The sequence below is a fragment of the Dreissena polymorpha genome, chromosome 2 (genome assembly GCF_020536995.1).
Source record: "Dreissena polymorpha isolate Duluth1 chromosome 2, UMN_Dpol_1.0, whole genome shotgun sequence".
In the NCBI taxonomy this organism is placed as follows: domain Eukaryota; kingdom Metazoa; phylum Mollusca; class Bivalvia; order Myida; family Dreissenidae; genus Dreissena; species Dreissena polymorpha.
Window position 1 is genome coordinate 51,979,331 of NC_068356.1, and position 11,061 is coordinate 51,990,391.

The 11,061-nt window shown below is 34.2% G+C and overlaps 3 protein-coding genes and 1 long non-coding RNA gene across 7 annotated transcripts in view; 2 read left to right on the forward strand and 2 right to left on the reverse strand.

Moving 5' to 3' along the window:
• LOC127867016 (uncharacterized) overlaps positions 1 to 11,061 on the reverse strand; it is a 489,213-nt gene that overhangs the window by 428,419 nt on the left and 49,733 nt on the right. The gene's annotated exons all lie outside the window — the stretch shown is intronic.
• The window catches only part of LOC127867021 (uncharacterized), a 443,681-nt gene that overhangs the window by 397,560 nt on the left and 35,060 nt on the right, over positions 1 to 11,061 (forward strand). The gene's annotated exons all lie outside the window — the stretch shown is intronic.
• LOC127867019 (dihydrofolate reductase-like) overlaps positions 1 to 11,061 on the forward strand; it is a 148,252-nt gene that overhangs the window by 32,871 nt on the left and 104,320 nt on the right. The window lies entirely within an intron of this gene.
• LOC127867030 (uncharacterized) lies at positions 159 to 9,206 on the reverse strand. Its single transcript, XR_008043227.1, has 3 exons — positions 9,097 to 9,206; positions 1,952 to 2,039; positions 159 to 358 (listed from the first exon to the last, which is right to left on the reverse strand). It is a non-coding gene; the product is annotated as an uncharacterized LOC127867030 (long non-coding RNA).

Sequence of the window (11,061 nt, forward strand, 5' to 3'; positions counted from 1 at the left end):
ACGGTCCCGCACGCACGCACGCTCATGCATGTAGCAGTCTACAGTGACCATGGTAACTCCTGCGGCTGAGTGATCTCAACACGGTTATCTCCCCAGGAAAGGCACTTGACTTTACATCATCTTCTAAACAGAATACTCTATTATTTACAACCATTTGATCCAAATCACTTTCCAAGTAGCTGCTCAGCCCCTCACCTTTGCTACCCGTAATAATTATCGTTGACATTCCACATGCCCGTGCAGTTAACAGCTTGCCTATCTCCCGATATGCGTCTCTCCGAGCCTGTATGATCTCCTGTCCGTAACCGAGCCAGCTCAGTATAGTGCATGTCTCAACGGAGGTATTTTCCCACTGAATCTAAAAAAACGTTTCAATTAGAAACACGCTACATGTCATAAATAACATTATGTCGTTAGTCGTCAAATAAATCGGCAATACTAAAATTATTCCAATTTAAATTATTCTTTTACGGCCATACCATTCGATGTATTATCAATTTAAAATTCTAACACGGCACGCAACTTGTTTTCTATAGACAAAGAAGGAAATCAAGCGTGGGTTATTCTGCAATAACTTATGGGCGGAGCTAAATGTTTCGAAAATAGTTCCGAATAAATAAAGAAAATATTGCAGTAAAATGCACGTGCTAAAACCCGCTCTGAAAGAAATGTAATAAATGTAGCATGTATAAATGTAATGAAATAACAAATTGTATATTTGGTGATAAGTGGCATAACCACACCTACAAAGAATGTTATTGGTTAGGAAGCGTAATTCAGAAAACATTTATAGCATGTCAGCATTTCAGTAGCATCAATAAACGTGCCGGCATTAAGTTTCTACGATTGTTGTTTTCAATGAAAGTGACATCATTTGCAAAATATTTATGAATGAAAACGACGTCATATGTTTGTACACATCAATGACGTCACTAAATAGTGAACTTTGTACTAAGAAAGGCGGAGTATTGAAAAATAAAGTTCACGTCCTAAAGCTTGAACCAAATCAATCAGAATCGTGTTAGAATCGAAATTATATTTTTCTATAATGGTTTGTTGTCGAATAACCCACAGTTAGTTGTATAGATGCCTGTTATCAAATCACTCGTGCTTCGCACTCGTGATTTAATTCCTACGCATCTATACTCCTTACTGTGGGTTATTCGACAACAAACCATGATAGAAAAATATTATTTCTTAAGTATTATCTTGTGAAAATATATTACAATTTCGTGTGTATGTTCTCAGTGAATTATCCAATAGTCTGTACAAGTATTGCCAACCATGAATTAATTAATAAATTGAATTAAGTGGATTGAAATAAAGGCCCTGAAAATATAGACGGTAATCAACGGCGAGTTCATATATATTTATGACATCCATTCGTAAACATACTTAACATATAATGTTTAAATCTCTATTATCTGAAATTGCAAATGCGGAACGAATAATGTTATAACTATTGATAATAAACTAAATTGCTATGGTTAAAGCTGCATAATTTAACGAAATTATATAAACTTTAATTGTTATGTCTGTAAATACAATATATTGATGTTTAAATAGTTTTTTTTTATAATTTGAAAGAAAACTGTGCAAAACGTTAGCCAAAAAGTAGTGTCCTACTTTGGAACGTGCAGACACTGAAAAGTGGTTATAAGAAGATTCATGAGAACGGAGCTATTCATTTTTAATGTTTCACATTTTTTACAGAAGTAAAGTATTTAATTTGGGACCAATTATTGATATACAGTATAAATTTACCGTTGTTCTTTTTTCTAAAGATGTTAACGTGTATCTGCCTTTAATTATGCAAACATTAACCATCTAGATTGAAATGTCATTAAGAAATATAATAGGGGTAGGGGAAACGCAGACATATAAACGGGAAAACTATGCGTTAATTGTCATTGTGTACTGGACACAAACTGCACTCGACTTATCATCTTACCAGGTCTTGTTTGCTGGACACACTGCCCTGTCTTGGGAATCTTTCCGGTTCATCAGGTCTTGTGCCACTTTCAGCCATCCATACAGTGCTGAAGTGAGATATTTGATAAATATAGGATCTTGCATGAGTGGTCGTTTTGTATTGAATTTATTAAACTCATCTTATAACATGACCTAGGCTCCAGGGGTGAAATAACGTAATGCTCAATTCTGTTTATTACATGGGTGTTATTCTATATCCAATAAATTCATCCAATCGGCATTCTTCATATGTACCACGTGACCGTCCAATATATTGCGGTATTGGATCCAAAAAGTCTGTATTTTTTCCATAAAGGACAGTTGAGTACAAGTGCACTAAGCAATTGCTTTATAACGATAAAAGCCGTTACCGAGAAAAAGTATCCGAATGTACTATAATCGATTCACACAGGCGATATTTTGCTTGTATGTCTTGTTTTAATACTTTCCTATTGAAAATATGAGAGGAAATAAAAAAAACGAATCGAGAATGTGATATTTAATTAATTTTTATTGTTAGAAAAAAAAAATGCAAAAGCAAGTGATATTGTTATTGCTAGAAATTGAAAACAAATATGCAACAGCAAAACAAAAAAATCAATTTTATTAACCTCAATGACAACTTAAATCCAATGCTAGCCTAATAACAACTAAGTTACAATGATATGCATTTCCATTTTCCATTTTCTGTTCTTCCATCCATTTATCGAAATGTATTTTAAACCACAGTATTTGTTGATAGCGTTTGTACACATGCTCACCATTCTGACCCAAAGGCCAAAACACAATTTACGAATTCGTAATCCTGTCGGAGCGAGTTGTTTTATTCCTATCGAAGTTAACAATTATGCATGACAAACACACAATCCGAAATACGTTTTGCCTTTCGGATTCGTTCAATGCTATCAAAATGGTATAATTTGCTACTAGATTTATTAAACACTACCACCTGCATATTGTTGTCCCTAAAATGCAGAGTCTTGCTTATACTAGTATGTTTCGTCAGAGAAATGACGTCACACGAGATACGTCATAAAGTGCGTAATCAATGAATGAAAATAAACATACGGAAAGCTGGTTTTGTAATGAGGATATAGAATAAAAAGTTTATTACACTAGTTATATAAATGTGAAATGACGTCATTTTTGTGACGAAATGATGTCATTATTCCAGCAAATTTCTTAAGTAAAACTCTTTAACACTGTAATAAAAAGGTGACAAGAGCATAAAATAAAGAGAAAATGTGTTGGTCATGTTATAAATAGAATCTTAGATTCGTGGTCATTTTGTATTGAATTTATTAAACTCATGTTGTTTCAAAATGAAGTATTGAACTAATTTTATAAATTGAAGCATGCACATTTATACTTTAATGTATAACATATAAAGTGTTACAGATGCTCTTTCGAAATGTTCTTTTTTTCTATTGCGTAAAAAATATTCTTATTATTTTGCAGGACGACATCTTAAAACTCTTGATTAAACTAGCTACGTGGCGGTCCACATGCCATATCAACACAAGTCGCGTGCTTTACTGCAGTTTTCAACATTCCGCGCCGATGAACAACCTTTATGATCGGTCAAGGACACGGTATTATATTATCTGCCATTGTATTGAGTAATCATAATGATACTTTTGTTCAATATATAATGACTTAAACTTAATGTTGTACATTAACGCAGATAAGTGAAAGGAAAATACATTAACGACAACTCCATTAACTACTGTAATATTTTGGTCCATTGCATGAGGTAAGCGCTTAAAAGTAGCAATAAATGTTCCCACTTCATCAAGTGTATTATTTTACTACTAGTTTAGTTCGTGGCATCGAACACACCATGCAGTGTATGTTACAATATCAGTAAAATAAAATTCTATATTTACTTCCATTTTACTTCCTTTTATTTGAAAGATTGGGATATATAAGAGGCCGTTGAACGAATTTTTCTTTTGGAAAACTATTAATTTTGCTCGCCTAGGTATATTAGAGACGTAATGTTATTTATTTAACTTGAGTCATTCAACCGTCATATTACCTGACTAGGCTAATATATCAATTGTGATGTATAAGGTAGGTAAGGCAGGTTTCATATAAGACGTGTCTTTTACACGGGCAAAAGCCATCTTATTTGCATTTTATTGAAAAGCAGTATTGTTAACGTTACATAACATAACTTAAACTTATGTACTGTAGCGTGTCAGCTATGATCAGTTTATATGTACATGCACGCGTATTCGTGATCGTGTTAAAAATATTGATTTATATATAACACTCTTCAATATTTGAGTTTGCTGAACGAAAAGTACGTTATCTGAGCATGACATGCGTGAATAAATATTATCAGTTTGTTATCGGTTAAATGCCGAATGAATTTAAGTAAACTTTTAACATGTACTGAGAACATAAAATCAAAACTGTTATATAGTTTTTTTGCTTTTGAATTTATTTAAGAAGTTGTTTAATGATCTCATTATTTTCGCCGGTGCCATTTTATTTTACGTTGAACATTTACCGTCGACATTTATATGTTAATGTCGCAATTACCGTAACAGAAATACACCTTTTTAAGGCTCAGTGTGGTTGAGCCTCAAGAGAAAGTTAAAACACGACACATGCAGACACCTCACAAAACTTGGATTCAAACATTTAAGCTGTTAACTTGAATAATTGGAAGCTAGTCCAGTAGTTAATTCAACGATATTACAAAGTATTCACGAACAGAACGCGATGCATTGACTTTTTATATTAACACGTCCATCTGCACCTGTTCGGGTTGAACTTTATATAATCACAATTCATATGCCTTTAATCAATGTTCAACCGCATTTAAGAATTAAAAACATGCCAACTTAATATTAGGCGATTAAAATTGAAAGCATACATCTCCACAGTAAAAATATCGCCCGGAGATTTTCGATGCTCACGACACCTAATGAAAGCAAACAGCACAAGTAGTTTTACTAATGATAAGTTTAATTTCCAGGCAATATCGGCAGATTAAATGACACTAGCATAAATAACCGCGACCGCGAGCAGAGATGAGATAAAACGGTTGGTCACTTATTCCATATAAAAAAATACGTGGCATACTCAATCAATGAAAAATTAACATATTTATCAACGTTACCAGTCTTTGGCCGATAAACTAACCACAGCGATCATAGATGACTGGTGAGTGATACACCTTTTACAATACTGTTGATACCAGGAGTCATATAACGGTGCTTACGCAATGTTATTTTATGTGACTTCATCCGATTCAAACTTATCATCATTAACGAATTAGCCTGTCATGTGTTTCATGAGACAATTTTAAAAGACCCACATACATTATAAGTCTATCTGGACAATGCCGCTTCACAAAGAAATTGATTAGAGTGTCATAACCACAAATGTGGTTTATTACTTGTTCAAGTTTATGTTCAAATACCTATATGTACGACACTAATCCATATAAGCATATATATATATGTAAGTATCCATTAAATACCTTTAGCTCGCATGTAGTCACACATAAACTTGACACGCGAGACATGCGTTTTTTTATCAGTTTTGTAATTGATGGATTTTATGTATTCCAAATTAATCGTGTAAATGAACTAGTATGTCTGGAGACACGTAACTTCTAATGGCGGTAGAGTTCGGCGTTGTTTTCGTACAGACACGGTACCTTCCATACGGGACCCGTGTTTATCATTCTTTGGTTAAAATACCCCGTGGACTTGATAGTGTAGAGTAAATCAACATTATAAACTCGACCGAACTACGTAGAAAGACCATGTAAGTAGATAATAAAGTGTTCACAACAGGTTTTATATAATGAAGCGTTCATAAAATGTAAGTATATGACAAAGCGTGCACATCAGGTTTGTAGATGATGAAGCGTAAACAACTTGTTAGTTGATAATGAAGCGTTCAAAAGTACTTAGAAGATGATGAATCGCGTACAACATGAAAGTAGTAATGAAGCATTCACAACTATTGGTTGATTAAAGTGATCTTTTCACGATTTGGTAAATTGTCCAAATTGAGGTTGTTTCAGATTCACAAATTTTCGTTTTAGTTATGATATTTGTGGAGAAACAGTAATACTGAACATTTACCATGGTCTAATTTAGCCAATATATGCACCTTTTGACAATTTAAAAACCTACAAATTATAAAGCGTTGCAACGAGAAACGATTAAATTTGTAGTACTCTGTTGTTGTAATTAAATTTTGTGAAACTACGAAGATTGCTGATATAGTGCATAAAATACTTTATCCAAGAATGCTTGGCAGATTAGCCGAGCGGGCTAATGCGTTTTTACTCCAGGTTACTCCTGGACTCCGGTGGTCACTGGTTCGAGTCCAGCTGCGGCTACTTTTTTTCCTATTTTAAATTTTATTCTTGATTTTTTTACTGGAACTTTTAAGATTCAATGTTTACATTTATCAATATAAAGCATTTAATGACTATTTTCCCAATAACTTATTTCAAAACATGCCAAAAACTGTGAAAAGGCCCCTTTAAGAAGCGTTCACAACATGTAAGTAGATGATAAGACGTTCAAAACATGTTAGTAAATTATGAAGCGTGCACAACAGGAAAGTATATGATGAAGCGTGCAAAACCAGTAAGTAGACAGTGAAGAGTGCACAGCAGATTAGTAGACGATGTAAAGTGGACAAAACATGTATGTAGATGATGACGCTTTCACAATAGATTAGTAGATGATTAAGCGTAGTCAATATGATATCATTTGATGAAGCGTTTACACCAGGTTAGTAGATGATTACATGGACAAAACAGACTAGTATATTATGAAGCTTCCACAATAGGTTAGTAGATGATGAATCGTACACAATAGGGTATTAGATGACGAGGCGTGTACAACATGTACGGAAATGACGAGTGGTTCACAACAGGTTCGTGTGTGATGAAGCATACTAAACGGATATGTAGATTACATGTACGAAGCGTCCACAATCGGTTGTTTGATGATGAAGCGTTAACAACAGGCTATTAGATGATGAAGCGAACACACTGGATTAGTAGATGATGAAGCGTTCACATCAGGCTAGTAGATTATGAAGCGAACACACTGGATTAGTAGATGATGAAGCGAACACACTGGATTAGTAGATGATGAAGCGTTCCCAACAGGCTAGTAGATGATGAAGCGTTCACAACAGGTTATTCGATGATAAAGCGTTCCCAACAGGTTAGTAGATAATGAAGCGTTCACAACAGGTTAGTAGATGATGATGCGTTCACAGCAGGTTAGTAGATGATGATGCGTTCACATCAGGCTAGTAGATGATGAAGCGTTATAACAGGTTAGTAGATGATGATGCGTTCCCAACAGGCTGGTAGATGATGGGGCGTTCACGGCATTTTAGTAGATGATGATGCGTTCACAACAGGTTAGTAGATGATGATGCGTTCCCAACAGGTTAGTAGCTGATGAAGCGTTCACGGCATTTTAGTAGATGATGAAGCGTTCCCAACAGGCTAGTAGATGATGAAGCGTTCACAACAGGTAAGTAGATGATGAAGCGTTCCCAACAGGTTAGTAGATGATGATGCGTTCCCAACAGGTTAGTAGATGATGAAGCGGTCACGGCATTTTAGTAGATAATGGAGCGTTCACAACATGTAAGTAGATGATGAGGCGAGCACAAAGGTTAGAAGGTGATGAATCCTGCACTTAATGTTAGAAAAATTGTGCTCAACAGTTTATTTAATGATACAGCATACACAACGCGTTAGTAGATAATGAAGCGAGAACAACAGGTAAGCGTGTACAACAGGTTAGTACATGATAAAGCATTCACAACAGGTAAGTATGCACAATAGGCTAGTAGATTACTATGCGTTAACAAAAGATTATCGTGAACACCATATACGCTGATGACGAAGCGTTCAAAACTAATTTTTAATTTGTACCCCTAAGGTTAGTCTGTGCACCGGATTTGTTTATGACGAAACGTGCACAACTGGGTTGGAGATGATGACATAATTATATACAATCGATTTTGAATTGCACGTGGCAATTATAAAATTTCACCTTCATTATTCCTTAGATTGTAAGCCTTTTAAGCATGATGTCCGTATCTAACTTCTTATACAAATATGTATTGTATAAGCAGGCTCAAACACATTACCTGCTCAACTAATGAAATACAGAGGTCTATAATTTTGTAAAGTTTGGCATCGCAATATTCACTGAATGGTAGGTGTTAAAAAGTGTTGCAAATGCGTAGCATTTTGTGAAATATTCATTTGAGGCATTTGACGTTTTTTTACATATACACTGTTAACAAAATCAGCATCGTCTTTTTCGGCGATATAAGTTTCACTAAAACTAGATTTTATCTTTAACGCAAAGTGAGGTTATCGGTGTTTAAAAATAACAGCTTAATATGTTGTACACAAGTAATCGTTGCATATATTTGCGTCCGTAACCATATGAGATTCGCCATAAAACATACAAGGTGGAGTATTGGTATTGTCAAATGTACTATCAGTGAACGGTTAAAATGATTGACGGTGATGGCAGGCTCTCAAACAAACTAGTACGGGGGTTTACGAAAACGTTTATTTGGTATGTTTTGTTTGATAATACTTACTTTATTGTTAAATTGCAAGTTATTTCGCCAATTCAATTGACTTTCCGGAATGGTTGCTTATCGCTTTTGTATACATATTCTGCATGATGTTTAACGAATTAACTAATAATAACTTGGACGAGCATTTCTTTATAATAAAACAACACGTTGAATTAATCTTCATATGTCACGCAATGCTTGACGCTTTCTATTTTCCAGAAAGAACGCATCAGTCAGAAATCGATGTGTTAAAAGAACACCATTTAATCGTTTGGTTAAGGTTATTTCCGTTGTCCAAACATTGAATAGGTCCTAAGAACTCGTTGTTAGGCCTTTTCAGATTCATAAACGTTACATTAAACATTAATTAGCATTTGCGTTGTATCTGCCTTTAAATTGCGCATCAAATATTAATTTTAACCCTAACTCCGGTAATGAAATTTTTTGATGACACAATAACAATAATATTATCTTATTATACATCAAACAACAATCTATTCAACAGCAGGCAAGAAGTGAAATAGTAATTACCTGTTATTATTCAGCCGACAAAAACACGTCAATAGCCAGAGTACTTATGCGCACTTTCAAGAGGGGCGTACTGTTGGACCTTGTGCCTTCGTCACCTGCTCGTTCACTTTTATCACCCCGTCCGACTTAGATTAGTATCTTAACGCAGCTTGCCGGGATAGGCCGAGTTAGCACGATTTATGGTTTGTTTGACTTTGACATAATGAAATATTTTCGGTTTATATCGTATAAATAAAGTATACCCGTAATGAATACTTATGTGTGATTTAAATCACGTATACCAATCGTCGACCACTTCGTGAGTGTTTCCGTGAAGGCTAAATTATTAGTGTACAGTTAACCGTGAAATGTATCATTAAATATAGGTTGATTTGTTGTAAATGCCAATTAACTAATTATAATTCACAATTCCTCATCGTTTGTTCACGCTACATGAATTTTCTATTAATACACATTTAGCACACTCAACTTGCTGTGGTGAACTGCTGTATGATCTCAAATGAAATGTAATATATTATTTTTCCGCGGTTGTATGGCTTGGCTTAGTAGAAAGACATTGCTTATTTGATGTTATTTCGGCATATAGGTTATCAAGTCAACTAAAAAGTAAGAACATTAACACATTACCTATTTAAACATGTCACAAACTTCGATGGCGTTCGTTGATGAATAATTGAAAACACTAGGATAAATATTTTATAAACGAATAAGTATAGCAATATAAATGAGATTGATTGTAGTGTTTTGCTTTCTATGCTTTTGCGATATCCACAAACTGTCCAAATGAACCATATAGGTCAATATAATGGAATATAATTTATTGCAGGACAGGACATTCAAAGGGACATCAATACATATTAAATATATACAACACAGTGAAGTCAAATAAAATTGTTAGGTATGAGTTTATCATACTGACAACTACAACACCCAACCCCCGCGCAGAGATTTGACTGGAACCAGCTGCATCCATGTGATGTTGTGTTTTTTTTTTAATTTAGATTATGAATTGTTTTGTTATGAACCTTAACTTATACATGTTTTAATGTAAAAGAAAAAGATACTGTTTATGTGACAATCGGGACAAATTAACCGGATACAGGTTTAAAAGATAATTAAAGGGATAACAAAAATATAAATATGTATAGGTATACATAATTGGTGAATGGGATTGGTCAGTGGTTCTCTATAAAAGAACACTCGGCTTAACAAGCAAACAATACTCTGGATGCAGGATCACGCGACTTTATGGGGTTCACAAATGGATGTTAATGGATGTTAACACACCGGCAAGTGGTGCTTTATTCAAATAACTGTTTACAGCAATTTTTCTGAAGAATATTAACTATTGCATAAACGACAGTTTTTATGCGGCTTATGATAATATGAAAATCATCAGAATTACTTTATTCAATAAGCATGTGGTGATGGCAAAAAAGTCGATGTGTTCAACATTCATATACACGGTTATATGCTGCACGCAACGTTAAATGTTGGCACCGATTTCAGACGTATTCAGTAACGTATTCTTATGTCTAAAGATATCGACAAAAACCTGCACGAACAACTGTATTATATGCACTTAAGATTTTTGCAAACATAATATAATACTTTAAGAGATTTGCAAAAATACACTTATTAACGGTGTCTTTTTATTATGTTCAGCCCTCGTAAAAACCCCTGTGAACCCATTGATACTGCACCCTGATAAAGATAATAGATTAACATTCAAGTAAATCAACAATTTTGCAGTTTGTATACAACTGAACATCAAGCTAACCGTTGGCTATAATTTTGGTTGAAATAAATGTAATATATATCGAATGCAATATAATTTTGATAGTCAACTTAGTAATGAATTTTACGCAAATTTGCACAAAAACAACGCATTTACATTAATGAATAAACATACAAACAGAAATTGCACCCACCAAAATCCGGCGTATCACTAAAGTTTTATCAAAA